We start from the raw sequence: 15,480 nt of genomic DNA on the forward strand, positions 1-15,480 counted from the left end.
GGACCCACAAGTACTTACACAAGAGCTTACTTTGTTCCAAGCCCTGTGTTCACTGATTTACATGTGTCGATGCATTGAGTCTTCAAAACAAACTTAGTTGGGGCTGATGTGTCAGCTCCATTTTGTTGTACTCAGGCTGCTACTGTTGTTCTCCCCTCCTTAGGGTGTTGCGCTGGTCTCATGGTGCAAGATGCCTCCACCTCATTTCCACATTCCAGAGAGTGGGAAAAGGAAAGCCGGAAAGGCTTAGCCCTTCCCTTTGATGTACAACCTGGAAGTTGGCTATATTGCTTGATCACATCTTATTGGTCAAAATTTGGTCACATGGCCACATCTAACTGCAAGGGAGGCTGGGAAATGTAGTCTTTATTGAAACAGCCCCATGCTCAGCTTCAAGTCCATTACTACTATGGAAGTTGGGCAGGATACCAAGGGACAACTAGCAGTCTCAACTACATCCCATTTTGTAGATAGGGAAACTAAGGTACAGTGTGGTTAAGTACTCCTCCAAGGTCACACAGAGAATAAGAAAATAAAGTAAGAAAATGTATATAAAGTGTCAGGCATCCCATAGGAGCTCAAAGCCGTCATTCTTCCTTGTTCCTCTTTCCCACACATCATTTTACTATCACTCATTGCAATTTATCAGTTTTGAGACTCTCCTTTAGTGGAGGATGTTGGAAGTTGACCTGCACCTCCAGGACCTATGAGTTTCCTTCGACCCCTGAAACCCATACCCTTTAGTTTATCCAAAGTAACCCAAAGGTTTTCTGGATCATTTCTCAAGGGGAGCAAAGGACCCATAGCCCCTGCTTCCATACATACCCAGATTCCCCTAAACTGCAAGGAACCTGAGGCCCAGAGAGGGGAAAGGACTTTCCTAAGGCCACACAGCTGGCTCCAGAGAGAGCCAGGACTAGGATCCAAGATGAGGAGCCCTGGCGAAACACTGTCTTCCAGTTTCTAAAACCTGGGTTGCATCAGTCCTCTGTCTTCTTTTGCTTATTCTCCATCCTTGTACATTTGTGCCCTTTTCTGTTTTCATCCCTTTACTGCCGTGTTAGTGAGATTTATAGAAGAAGCTAAAGTTTACACTATGACCCCATTTGATTCTCTCGTTCTTAAAAGCAGAACCATTTTGTTTAGGGGTGGGAGGCAGTAGGGAGAGGTGGGGACTGTGGGGAACTGAAGCATCCCCTTCAAACCCTCCCAGCTCCAGTTGATTGTTGTCAGGCAGAACGTGGACCCAGCAGTCATATCTTCCAACGTTTTAAGAGAGGTAGAAATCTGGGTTTTTATGTAAAATTCTCCTGATTTGTGAACATTGGCTCACATTTTATTAAAATGCCACATGGGCCAAAGGAAACAGATCTGCAGCCTTGTGGGCAGCCAAGAAAAAACCTCAGTTGTTTACCTTTGAAAGAGGAGGCTGCAACTGCTACAAGGAGGGAAGCAGAGGAGAGGCTGAGCTGGAGGCAGCTTTGGCAAGTGGAGAGGGCTTGGGGCTAGGAATTACGGCCTGACCCAGATTCAGATCTCCTCTCTTCCAGGTAACTGCTGTGTGATGGTGGGTGGGTTGGATAGCCTCTCTGTTTTCCAAACCATTTAGAGGATGTGATCGTATTCATCTCACTGTGGAGCTGTGAGGATTCCACGGAACAAGGTGACATAGGTAGGGTGCTTGGCACATAGGGAGTATACGCTAATTCCTTTCCCTCCGCTGGGAAGAGCTCACACTTAGAATTTCAATTTGAATTAGACTTTCTCAAGCTCTTCCTCCCTCCTTCCCTCCCTCCCTCTCCTCTTTCCTTCCTTCTTTCCCTCCCTTTTTCCCTCCTTCTCTTCTTCTTTTTAAATTAAACAACATGAACATTGAGGGCCAAGCATCAGGAGACCTGGCACCAGGCCTTGGCTCTTTTCCAACATTTGAGTGAGACTTCGGGGGAAGGGCCTCTTCCTCATGGGGCCTCAGTTGCTCCCTCTGTGAAATGGGCAGGTTTGATTGGAGATGTAGATGTTCTTCTGGGAGCCAGGGTCATGCAATTCTGTGGAGCCTTGGAAAGGAGGGATGAGGGTGAGGACAGCAGCCTTGGTGGTGATGGGAGGGGGTGGCTGGGGCAGGAGGCTGAGTCAGAGGGTGCTCTTGGCTGGGAGCAAGGGTGGAACATACCTGCACATAGCCCAGTGACTAGCAAGCCACAGGAAGGCAGCAGCCATGTCATCAGCGAGCCTGTAAATACCCTCTGAGGAGATCTAGGTCCCTGCTTGTCTTCGATCCAGCCACAGGCCCATCCCAGGGATTTGGGGTCAAAGTTCTTACTAAATCATCCTGCCCTGAGCATGGAAACCCTGAGTCCCTCCTCCCAGCTTTCTGAGATCTGACCTCTGCTTACCTCCCCTCTCACCCTCTTGCCAGGCCAGAGTCTGATGAGTTTCTCAAACACGTAATTCTCTCTCTGCCTCCAGGCCTTTGCACAAGCTGTTCCCTCCACCTGGAATGTTCTCTTTCCCTCCTCTCTAGGCCTCACCAAGATAATGCTTCCTTGTGATTCAAATTTCAATTCAAATATCACCTCCCATTGGAAGGTCTGTCCCCCAGATGAACTTGGACTCTCTCGTGGCCCTGATCCTCTTTTCAAAGTGCTCACACCACCTGTGAGCTGTATTGATATGTGTGTATGTTTGCTCAGTCTGTCTGCTCTTCTCCTGAGGGTCATTTCTGCTATTATAGCCCATTCACTGAATGAATGAATGAATGAATGAATGAATGAATGGGCTCTCTGAAGAGTTCCGGGTAAATTTTGCAGGCCCAGGGAGCGCAGCATCCTCTCAAAGGGATATCACAGCTGGTCAAGTCTTCCTCAGCTCAACCCTCCATGTCTCCCCATTGTACTTAGGAAAAAATCCCAAACCCTGCTCCAGGCCTCATGGTGTCCCCCAGGATCTAGCCTGGCTGACCTCTCTGACCTTGGCTCCTCCCAGTTATGCTCCCAGCTCTATCTCAGCTCCAGCCAAATGGACCTCCTTTCTATTTCTTCACCATGCCAGGCTTGTTCCTGCCTCACGGTGTGCCTGGAATGCTTGCACCCCGCAGCCTTCTCATCTGTATGTCTCAGCCATGTCACCTCAGAGAGACCCTCCCTCAACACAGTCTCCCTCAGGTCACCCAGTTTTGCTCCTTCATGACATGTATCACTATCTGAAATTATCTCATTTATTTATAAATATCTGATGGACTGCTAGCTGAGTTCATGGCTTTGCAGAATAAAGACAGCTTTTTCCAGCTTCCCTTGCAGCTACCGTGTTTCCCTGAAAATAAGACCAGATCTTATATTAATTTTTGCTCCAAAAGATGCATTAGGGCTTATGTTCAGGGGATATCATCCTGAAAAATCATGCTAGGGCTTATTTTCTGGTTAGGTCTTATTTCCAGGGTAACATGCTAGGTGTGGCCATGTAACCAAATTCTGGCCAATGGGTTATAACTGGGAGTGTATGTGGCAGTTTCTGGAGATTCAGCTGTTGCCCGCCCTTTACTCATTATCTTTTGTTTTTCCTGTCACCTGGTAGGCAGATGAGGAGCCTGGCACTGTGACCTCCATCTTGGATCGTGAGAAGGAAGGCGATAGCCTAGGGATGGCAGAATGGTGAACAGGAAGAAGCCTGGGACACTGAGAGCTTTGGGGAGTCGCCAAACCAGGCCTGAACTGCCTACATCTGGACTTCATTCACACAAGAGAAAAATAAACTCCTCTTTTGTTTATTGTTGATTTTTTCAAATTAAGTCCATAATATTTTATTATGACTACATTTGTATGCCCTAAGAAGTACAAGCTAATATAAAATATCAGCTAGAATATGCTCCGGGTCTTTTTATTTTAAAATGTGCTCAATAGAACTTTATCTCCGCTGTCCAGAATTTTAGTTGGAGTGATGGGAAGAGCCCTGGGCCAGAGAGGGGAGGCCACTTGCCTGAGTTCACACAGCAGGGGAGCGGGTCACACAGCTGGGACTTCACTGCCCCAGATCCTAACCCCCAACCCTCATTTCTCAGGAGCTCCCAGCTCAAGGTGTCGCCTGGTTCAACCAGGGCAATGGGCGGTGTGATCTACACCTACTGTGCCTTTCAGGCCAAGCAGCTCTTTCTTTTTTCTCAGGGGCTCAGAGCATGCTGGAAATGTGAGAGAAGACCTCAATTGTGGGATCTGGAGGAGGGTGGAAAGCTGTGCACCTTGGGGAGGATCCCAGCCTCTCTGAGCCCCATTTTCCTGTCCAGGAAGCCCCTCAGGCAGGTCAGGGGCTCTGCAGGTTCTGAGGTGCTGAATTTAGAATGACTGGCATCTCAGAAAGGATAGAGCCCTACACCCCACCAAGAGAAATTGCTGGCATGCTGGCAGTGTCACTGGTGTTAAGAGAAAGTGGGCTTTTTAGTGCAAACCGTGGAATCAGTTCTGGGTTCAAATCCTGGACCACACTTAGTAACGGTGTGACCCTGTGTGAATCAATTCCCTTGCTATAAGTTTTCCTTGGTGTCCTCATTGGAAAATGGGGATATGGATTCATGCATCCACACCTGTGTGCTGAGCACCTCTCATGCCAGGCTGCTCCTGGGTGCTGGGGATTTGGCCGTAAAGAAACTGGGCAAAGTCCTTCTTCTCATGGGGCTGATGATGGCGTGGGAGAGCCAGACAGCAAAGCAACAGACAAACGTGTAGCCTGCAGGAGGGCTACACGACACACAAAGCAAACGAAAGCTGGGGAAGGGCGAGGGCATGAGACGGAGTAATCAGGGTGGCCTCCCTGAGGGGAGGATATTTGGACAGAGACGTGAATGGCGTGAGATGCGAGGTCCTGGGACAGCTAAGCCTGGTCCCTCCCATCACGCTGGAACTATTTCTGGGCCTCCTCCAGCTGAATTCTTCCTCAGAGCAGGAACCACGTGGTGGCAGCTCTGTGTCCCCGGGCAGCAGCCCAGGAATGAATGAGTGAGCCAGGGACCCCGCTACCTCCTCCTCCTCCCCTGCAGTGTCCCGCCTATAAACAAGGCTCTCATGAATGCACCCGCTTCCCTCCATCCACACTGGTTTCCTGCCTGGACGATTGCAGTAGCCCCCTCCCCGGTTCCTGCCTCACTCTCCTACAATCTGTCTTCCTCACAGCACCTGCATGAGTTTCCTCTGGCTGCTGTAACAAATGACGACAAACTTAGTGGCTTAAAATAACACAAATTTATTTTCTTGCAGTTCCGGAAGTCAGAAGTCTGACTTCTCCGAAGTCAGTCCCACCGGGCTGAAGTGAAGGTGTTGACAGGGCTGCTTCCTGCTAAAGGCTCCCGAGAAGTTATTTCCTTGCCTTTTTCAGCTCCTAGTGGTCAGTCACCTGCATTCCTTGGCTTGTGGCCCCTTCCTCCATCCTCCCGTCTCTATTTCTGTCCTTTTCTTTCTTCTCTCTGCCTTCTCATTTTCTGTCGTCACACCTCCCTCTTCCTCCATCTTGTAAGGACTCCTAGGATCACACTGAACCCTCGGACCCTCCAGGATAATCTTCCCACCTCAAGGTCCTTAACTAACGACACAGCTGAAAAGTTCCTTTCGCCATATCAAGTGACATGCACAGGTGTGGGGGATTAAGATGTGGACCTCTTTGAGGGGCACTGTTCAGCTGACCACAGGATCCAAAGGGATCCTTTTAGAACCTAAGTCCGCGCTGGGCCTCTTCTGCTCAAATCCTCCCACGACTCCCACCTTCCTCACAGTACATGCCAAGTACATTGCAGTGGCCACACAGCCTGCACGTCTGTGCGCTTCTTACTTGTAACTCCAACCTCATCACCTCCCTCCTCACTTGGCTTCAGCCACAGGCCTCCTGCCCCAACAGTCCTGGAAGCTCCTGCCTCAGGACCTTTGCACACACCGTTCCCTCTGCCTCTGGCCAAGGTTCCTTGCCAACCTTTAGGTCTTACCTCCTCAGAAAGGTCTTCTGGAACACCGCCTTCTTGGGAGCGGCCCTTCCCTCTCCCTATGGTCACATTTAGCACAGTCTGAAACGATCTTGTCTATTTGTTTTCTTGTGTCTTGTCCACTTTCCCCAGTAGACTGTTGGCTCTTAAAGACCCAGCTGGTGTTGGCTGTATCTCCCGCCAAGGACAGCGCCTGGGACATAGTGGGCGCTCAGACAACACTTGCTGAATGAATCCATGGGTGATCAACGTAAAATGTCCTCAATGCTACTGTGGATAAAATATAAATTCATTTCAAGGCATTCTCACCTTCCTTGTGACTTTCTGGCTTGATCTACTTTCAGTGATTAAAACATTGTATTCTTACGTAAAAAGGTGGTGAGGCAGCATTTAGACCAGGCAAACAAGGACTTAGAGGAGCCTGGAGTAGAGGCAGGGGTCTCCCAAGGACAGGAGCCATCGGGACTGGCAGTGGGTCTCCTGGTGAAGAGCAGGGGCATGGAGTGGGCCACTTGGGAGAGGGGTGCTCTCTCGGTGTGTGCCTCAGTTTCCACCCCTGTAAAATGGAGATCGTAACAAATTCCCTCACAGCAGGACTGTCACGCTCAGTGCCATTTGGGGCCAGATGACTGTCTGCTCTGGGGTTGTCCTGAGTCTTGCACTGAGCAGCACCCCCGGCCTCTACCCACTAGGTGCCAGTAGCATTTCCCCAGTGTGACAACCCAAGCTGTCCCCAGATATGGCCTAAAGTGTCCTGGGGGACAAAATCGCCCGTCGCTGCCTCAGAGGACCATCTGAGGATGGGAGGACATGATGTGGGCAAAGCTTCTGGCTCCGAGCTCGGCCCCTGGCAGCTGCTCCGGAGATGGGAGCTGCCGTCTGGTGCAGAGGGCCGCCAGGTGCGACTCCTGGCCCTGCCACTTGTTAGCAGGCGGCCTCGTGCAAGTGACTAGGTCTGTGAGCCTCAGTTTCCTCATCTGTAAATGGAATAATAATAGCGCTCATTCTCTTGGGGCTGCCAGGAGGATGAGGGACCTTCCCCTGGACACAGTGAGTGCTCAATAAATGGGGAGGCTGAGGCTGAGGCTGAGGAAGACCCCTAGAAAAAGTGGGAGCCAGAGAAGGGGCTCTTTGCAAGGGCTAGTTGGAGTCTCCAGAATGTGGGCCCCTGTAGTAATGAGGGACATGCTGGCACAGCTGCCCAGGTGGGAGGGCAGCTGGCTCAGCCCCTCAGCCCTGCGGGGCCATTTAATAATTAAGCTGGATAAGGGACGATGAGGCTGGAAGGCCAGAAGTGACCAGAGCCCGGCCTTGTTTGGCTCTGGTGACGTGATGGCCCTGGGATCATGGCCTTCTTGGGTCTATAAACAGGGGGTTGGGCCCCGAGACAGGCAAGGCCAGGCCAAGGTCTGTGCTGGTGGCCTCGGGCCCGAGTCCTGCAGGGGGTGGGAAGGGGGGCACTCAGCAGCCGCATGGAAGGGGGTGCTGTGGAATGAAGGCTGTTTTGCACAGAATCAATGCCCACGTCCACCGTTTCTCTTCCCTTCTCTACCCAACGCCCTCTTACAGTCCCCTCCAGTTTACTGAGCACTTACTGCCTGACGGCTCTGCCAAAGCACGTTGTGTAGACTGACTCCTGCCAACTCCATCATGGAGGGGGCACTGTGTCCCCTCCCCAAATGAGTCAGGATCCCATTGCCCAGGTAAGAAATCAGAGGACCTGAGTGGTGAGGCACCAGCCCACAGGGGCAGGATCAAATCCCAACCCATCACTGGGGTCTCCAGAGCTTGCACTTTACCCCGTCCCACCCACTGTCTCTCCACCTCTTTCTCTGTTGTTCCTCTCTCCTCTCTCTCTCTCTCTCTCTCTCCTCTCCTCTCCTCTCCTCTCCCTCTCTCTCTGTCTGTCTCTCTCTCTCCCTCTCTCTCCTTTTCTCCCCCCCCCCATCTCCCTCTGACCGCCCCGCCTCGCGGCCCTGTCTCCCTGCAGCCAGCCCTTGTCCTGACGCCAGCACATTATGTCCCTGGTCAGACCCTGACGTCAGGCAAGTCCTGGCCGGCGGCCACGGGCCGCTGCCGGGCAGGCGGAGGGAGGGCACGCCTTCCCGGTCCCCACTGTGGTGGCTGCCTGCCCAGCCTTGCAACAGCTTGGGGCTTCAGTTCTCCCGCCTGGCCTCAGCTGGCTTGAGAATGGTGGGCACTTGGTGGCTGCCTGGCCTGTGAGCCTGGGGTTGCAGATCATTTGCCTCCTGCCCCCTGCCCCCCACCTACAAGAGACAGCTGTTGCCTGGTCCCAGAGGGGAGACAGTACAGAAAGGGGACAAGACCTAGAGCCGAGTTCTGACTGTGTGCCCTTGGGCAAGTCACCCAGCCTCTCTGAGCCTCACCTCTCCATTGAGGCACCTGTCTCTCCAACCTGCAGGAGGGTCAGCTCTTACAGGGGTGCCTGGCCCACAGCAGGAGCTCAGTGTTATCACAGGGTCCCATCCAGCAGTTCTCAACAGCGGAAGACTCAGAGAGGGGTGCGGGAGTCTGGGTGACACATGATTGGGAGGGGGGGTGCACAGCTGTTGTTTAGAGGGCAGGGATGTGCCATGGGGAGGGGGACAGGTACAACAAAGGAGCACCTCACCCAAAATACAAACAATATCCCTGCCGAGAAACCCTCCCCAAGCCCAGTTGGTCTCAGTCCCCATCAGAGCTTGAATAAGTGGTTAAAAAAATGTAACATTTCTTGTTTGGTTTGTTTGCTTTTCTCCCCCCCCCCACCCCCCATTTTCAAAGCAATGCAATTTCCTTGAGGACATTTTGAAGGGCACCTGAGCATCCTGGTTTAAAGAGACTTTGGGGTTAGACAAACCTGGGTCAAATCCAGTTGTGTGACCTCGGGCCAGTGGCTTCACCTGTTGAGCCTCAGTTTCTTCATCTGTCAAGTGGGAATAATAAACATACATGCCTTAGAGGGTTGTTGTGAGGACTAAGGAAAACAATGTTTGTAAAGCACAGTAGACTTTTTTCTTGTCTCTTATTCTTCTCATATAGGTGATATAGAAAAGTACAGAGAAGAAAACAAGGTCATCCAGGGAGACCCACTCTAAGGTTTTCGTGGAAATTCAGCTCAATTAACATATTTATATTGTGATCCTCCTGTTGCCTGCTTTTTCATTTTTCATAAAAATAAAACCCAACTTGAAGTTCCACTTAAAAATACCTGTGCTTATTATATTATTATTGTTTTTTTGAATACATGCCACTCAAAAGGTTTAAAGGGTGTCTAGTGAGAAGTGAGGCTTTCTCCCACCCCTGCCTCGGGCTCCCCTTCCCAGAAACAAACAGTTAGCAGTTTCTTGCGTGTCCTTCCTTCCTTTCCTGGCGTTCAAATCATCTTTGGACACATGATTTCCAACGCTTCTCTTCATTTTGGTTTTGTTTGTGTTTTTATAATTCACTCAGTTATAAAGTTTGACATTATAAAAACATGAGAACAGACAATCAAAAAAGAAAGGGGAACATAAGGAAAGCAGAATCACCTGAAATCTTACTACCCCTTTAACAATTTGGAGTATATCCTTGCAGGCTTTTTCCATCACTTCATGTCCGTGCACATTCTTGAAGCATCAGGTATATCTTCTTAGTGACTTTCCAAGTTTGTGATGATGTTTGTGTACTGATCTGATCATTATCTGCCTTCCCCATCGTGCAGTGAGTGCGAGGAGAAAGGGACGGCCATTGCTAGTGGGCTCCCCACACCCAGCAGAGCACCAGCACACAGTAGGCCTGTAATGAATAGCTTCCAAATGAATGAATGAATGAATGAATGAATGAGTGAGTGAGTGAGTGAATTTCCAAAAGGGATGGTACAATACATCGCACTATCCTGTGACCTATTTTGTCACTGAACGTTTCAGCTCCATCTTCCCACATTTCAGCAAATCTCCATTTTTCTTGTCTGCACGGAGGCACCACAATAAACGTCTTTTTGATGCTGGCCAGAAGCTTCTGCCCCTCACTGGGAAATTCTTCTTCAAACCAGATCTGTTAACAAATTCCATATGATCTGCCCATGCCCCAGCCCTTTGGCCATTTACTTTCAGCATGACACTTCACTGGTTTCTTGGGCCCATTGTCTTCGGGGACAAGTCAAGATTTACTGTCTGGCCCTGACATCATGTTTTTCCAGAGAAGTTTGAGAGTGAAGAACTCATCCCACCCCCACCCCACCGTTTCCGCCAGTCAAGGGTTCTGCAGACTTGCAGAAGTTGGGAAAGTTGGTGTAACCCTTGCCTCCCTGGCTGCTTTGTGGAAAACGGAAAGCTCATTCCTACCTCAAGGCCTTTGCACTGGCTGTTCCCTGTGCCTGGAATATGCTTCCCTCAGACACGCACTCAGCTTACCTGCTTCAGTCTCTGCTCCAATGTCACTTTCTCAGAGAGGACTTCCTCAACCATTTTTCTACGTTAGATCTCTAAGTCACTTACCCAGCTTTGCATTTCTTCATGAAACATTGACCAATACCTGCTATCATAGTATTTACGTTATTTTACTACTGTGGGTTTTTCCTATTGATTGTCCATCTCCCCCACTAGGAGGATACGAACTTGTTTTTGTTTTTCTCTCCATAGTATCCCCAGCACCTAAAACAAAGCCTGGAACGTTGTATATACTTTGGAAGTATTGATTGAATCAATAAATGTTAGTTCCAGGATTCCAAGATTCCTTCCAAGGCGGAGAGCTGACTGCCATCATTCATTTATTCATTCAAGATTCATCTCTTGAGCACCTACTGTGTGCCAGCCCCCTTCTGGATGCTGGGGGTAGTACAGTGGGTAAGGCAGACAGACCCTCCTCCTGAAGGGTGTGGTCAGTGGTCAGGGAGACACATCTACCTCACGTAATGACATCCAGGTTGGCTTGCTGGCCATGGGTAGTGGGGCGAGAAGGGGGCAAGTGAGGGACGTGGGTTCCCAGCTTTAACTCAGCCCTTGCAGAGCCGGGTAAGCTGCAAGGGTGACACAAACGGGAAGGATATCCTTGCATCTTTACTTCTCCCTGCTGTTCTTTCACCATCCATGGAGGAGAAATTTCAAAAGTGAGGCCAGAAACATTTTCACATTCCTCCCACAAGCCCAGCGGGTCTTTGCTTGTGGAGCTAAGCTTTGCCCTACTTCTGGCTGCCTTGCACCTTCCATATTTCTTTCAGGGAAGTTCCTACCCTAGTAACTGTACCTTCCCGAGGGAGATGCAGGAACACTTGCTTTCCCGGCCTCCCTTGCAGCTCGGTGCAGGCTTGGAACTTGGGCTTCCCCAGTCGGATATGCCTGCGAGAGACACGCAATTAGATGAGGAGCACGGGAGAAGAGGCGTGGAGAGCGGAGCTGGTTAGGCGATGCGGTGGGAGGAGTCCTGGGGGAGAAAGCAGGCTCACTGGGCAGCTCTTCCAGAAAACCTGGGCCTCGTTCTATGAACCACCCAGTAATCTTGAATAAACTCCTCCATGTAAACTAGCCAGAGTGGTAAATTCTATTGCTTGCGACTCAGACCCCTTGAGTGACAACCGATCATTCTAGGTTCCTCTGCTCTGTGGTTAATGATTTCTTCTTGTTGTCTTTTATTCGAGAACTATCAAAGTGACTATCTATGACTCACTTTTGGCCACTGGAGGCAGTGATTTTGAATGTTAGCATCGTTACCCTGGCTCCACAACGGACCTCATGTCCTTTGGGGCGGGGTGGGGGGGACATGTATATCAGCTGAACCCTTCTGGAAAACAGTTAGGTCACAGGTATTAACAGGCAGTAAGAACGCTCATGCTCTCTGACCCCCCCTAGTCTCTTTCCGGGAATTCTAGACAGAGGAAATAATCAGAAATAGCGAAAATGCGCACAGATGTTCACCACAGACTTATTTAGTGTAGTGAGAAGTCAGAAGCCACCGCCAGGTCCGGTGACCAGGGAAAGGTTACATTAATTAGGTGTTGATTCCTAAAAGAATGGTGGCAAGGATTCCTCTAGCAAAACATTAGTGCAGTACTCAGGGGTTAGGTTTTATCTTTGGGGACTGAAAAAAACCACAACACAAAGTAACAGGGGCTTCAATGAAACAGAAGCTTGTTTCTCTCTTATATAAAACAAGTGTGGAGGTGGCATCCAGGACGCGTGGGGTGGCTTCAGAAACTCATCAGGGACTCAGGTCCCTTTTCTCTTGTTGCTCTACCACGGCCCAAGATAGCCACTCAGATTCTGGCCATCACCTCTGCGTTCTAGCCAACAAGGGGGATGGGAAGCAGAGCAGGCACCCTTTCCCTGAGGACGGTACTTGGAAGTTATTTATATCCCATTGGCTAGAACTTAGTCACATGGACACACCTAGTTGCACACCTAGCTGGGAAATGTAGTCTTTTTGTTTTTGTTTTTTCTGGTAGACACATGCCCAGCCAAATGGGCATGGGATTTCTATTACTAAAGAAGAGGGAGAGATCAGAGGATTGGGGGAGAAACAGGGGTCTCTATCACAAAAGGCAATAATTTAAAATAATGTCCAAGAGGATTCTGTAATAACATGAAGAGAGGATCTTGTACAGTTTGGGAAAAGCAGGATTTGAAATTGTATACACACTGTGATTGCCACTGTGTAACAAAATTTCAAAACAGAGAAAGCTACTCAGAGGGCAAAACTGCTAGGACATTTTGTGGCTTTTGTGGGCAGTCCAATAAGAAATATCATTTTTTTCTTTTTATTCTATATTTCCCAAATGGTTGATAATTGAGTAAACTTAACTTCCCCAAAGAAAGAATCTCTGTGCAGATTATAGAATCTCCCTGAGCTGGAATTCACGCTGTGCAAGTTCTGTCCTCGAATATGCCAACGCATCCAGAAAAGAAGAAACGGAATGATCTCTAGTCACAGATAACTTGATTGTGAATGGAGAGAAGTCCAAGGAACCCACAAAAAGTGACTAGAAAGAGAGGGACCTGGGACTCATCACGGGTTCAAGTCACAGCTTTGCTGAAATGCCCACTCCATGACCTTGGACAAACCACTCATCTCCCTGTTCCTGCATCTCTAACGGCAGAACGGACAGCATCCTTGCCAGGTGTGAGGGGGATGGAAGGAGGTGGCTCCTGTGAAATGTGTGTACAAGTGTCCCACACAGAGCAAACTCTAAACCAGTGCTTCTCAGCCGGGGTGATTTTGTCCCCCAGGGGACATGTGGCAATGTCTGAAAACATTTTTGGTTGTCAGCTGGGTGTGTATGTGTGGGGGGGGCGGAGTGCTACTGGCATCTAGTGGGTGGAGACCAGAGAGGCTGCTAAACATCCTACAATGCAGAACAGAGGACCCCCCCACACACACACACACACACAACCACATACACAACGAAGAATGATCTGGCCCTAAATGTCAATACTTCTAAGTTGAGAAAATCTGCTCTAAATAACATCAGCTGTTACCATGATCAGGCTTGTTTCCTGGCTTTTGCTGTCCTGAACTTCACGGCGGTGGTCAGCTGGTCACACGTCTGGGGACACGTGTACTTCTGCGGGATGGATTTCTAGAGTCGCTGCAGCATCCCCGCTCTGCATGCAGACGCTGTCGCCTCGAAATGCCCCAGACAGATCATCTTCAGCTTGTCTCAAGCTCTTCCCTGGGAGGTTGGTAACATCTCTGTACCCAGGGGAGCTGTGAGAAGGAGCAGGATGGACACCGGCCCCCAGTTCAGCATCACTTATACGACATCCCCCCAGGGCTTCTTACCCCCAGTCCTTCCTCCTGGAAACCCTAACGTAGGCACTGCCATCACCCGCATGTCAGAGGTGGGCAAACAGGCTGCAAGGTCATACCAGTGCCAGAGCAGCTGGGCCCCAGGCCCGCTTGTTCTCCTCACACCTCACTGCTCTGGCCTAGGGGTCCTCAGCCCGGCTACACAGCAGAATCACCTGGGCGAGTGAGCTCTGCAAAAGCCAGATTCCTTGGTGCTCTGCTGGCTCCGTGAGGTCAAGCTTGGTTCTGGAATCAAACAGATCTTGACTTGAATCGTGGCTCCTCCACCTCCTGGCGAGGTCAGTGACGTTGCCTCTGTTTGTCCTCTGAAACTCTGAAAAAAGGGTAACGTTAGTTACTACCCCAAGGGGTTGCCAGGAGGATTTAGTGAAGGCCCATCACAGGCTGAGCATGGGAACCAGTGTACAGCAAGTGCTCGTTAAGTATTAGCTTTGAATTTTATTGTTGGAGCAGGGCCTCTGTGTGTGTGTGTGTGTGTGTGTGTGTGTGTGTGTGTGTGTGTGTGTAAGTTCTTTAACTGATTCTGAAGTGCTGGGCTAGTTACTCATCCATCCATCCATCCATCCATCCATCCATCCATCCATCCATCCATCCACCTAATAAACACCTACCGAGCATCTCCTTTGTTCCAAGCCCTACGCTGGACTAAGAGGCACTTGAAAAAACTCGACTTGGTCTTTGACCTCGCAGAATTCCCAGGACAGTGGGAGAGACAGATATGATGGATGGTAGAAAGGGCTCATTCATTCATTTATTCCACACATATTCCCTGCTGCCTCCTATGTGCCAAGCACACTGTTAGATCCGGGGAGATAAAGGTCCTTGGGCTTCCATCCTAGTGAGAGACAGAAGTAAATATGAACCAAGGCAGGATGATTGTTGCTCGTTCAACAATCATTTAGTTCATTCAGCACATTTGCTGATGCCCCCCCTCCCCGGGCTGGACCTGGGCTCTGGGGGCACCGAGATGTAAAAAGACCTGGCCTTCAGCACTGGGAGCACAGTCCAGGGTGGCAAACAGTCCAGGGGAGAGTCTCAGCACAACGTGATGAGCTGCAATCGGGGGAGAGCAGGGGTCCATAGAAAAGCAAGGAAGGCGGCCGAGGGAGCTTTCTGGAGGGGGCAGGGCCTGGTTTGAGCCGAAGGATGAGTGCAGTCTGCTCAGTTAACCCCCAACACCCCACCAGGACCCCCACAGACTTCTGGCCTTCCTTCCCTTCCAGAACTTGAAGGTCAGACTCAGGGGCCCCCAGGAAACCCTTCCCCTCCCAGCCAGCCAGCCCTTTTGAGGCTAGGACTCAAACCCTGTCTCAGAGCAAGGCCCTGGGCAGCTGGCCGGCAGAACCTTGGAGACTGTCCCACAGTGACCAAGGTCCACTGGTGACATTGAGGTTGTTTGTACAAATGTGCTCCATTTTCCTAGGCATCTTGTTCACAGAAAAAAACAACTCTGCTGACATAACTTACGGTGGGGTGCAGAGGGGTGGCTGAGAATGTCTACCATGCATGGTGCCCTGAGGAATGGAGACACTGGTGCAGGTGGGAGGAGAGTGGGAGAGAGGGGCAGGGGCTGGGCTAGAGATGGTGGCAAGGCCAGATTATGCAGGGCTCACAGGCCTTGGGAAGGACTCAGGTTTGATTCAAATGGTAATGGGGAGCATTTGAGCTGGGTTCAAATGGATTAAAACATAAGATTTTTATGTTTTAACAATGGATCAAAACCTCGAGATGGCTGGTGA

General features: G+C 50.2%; 1 long non-coding RNA gene across 6 annotated transcripts in view; it reads right to left on the reverse strand.

Moving 5' to 3' along the window:
- Positions 1-5,209: 5,209 nt before the first annotated feature.
- LOC109444591 (uncharacterized) overlaps positions 5,210-15,480 on the reverse strand; it is a 212,406-nt gene continuing 202,135 nt past the window's right edge. For 3 of the 6 annotated variants that reach the window (XR_012491268.2, XR_002136893.3, XR_002136895.3), the window contains 4 exons: positions 13,411-14,054; positions 11,186-11,277; positions 8,820-8,885; positions 5,210-6,936 (listed from right to left, as the gene is read on the reverse strand). This is a non-coding gene — a long non-coding RNA (uncharacterized LOC109444591). Of the gene's footprint in view, positions 6,937-8,346; positions 8,492-8,819; positions 8,886-11,185; positions 11,278-13,410; positions 14,055-14,352; positions 14,577-14,720; positions 14,795-15,480 lie in introns of all 6 variants that reach the window. The other 3 variants (XR_012491267.2, XR_012491265.2, XR_012491266.2) reach the window with 3 other exon arrangements.

This window comes from Rhinolophus sinicus, chromosome 13, assembly GCF_057876585.1.
Source record: "Rhinolophus sinicus isolate RSI-liver-muscle chromosome 13, RSI-T2T, whole genome shotgun sequence".
NCBI lineage: Eukaryota > Metazoa > Chordata > Mammalia > Chiroptera > Rhinolophidae > Rhinolophus > Rhinolophus sinicus.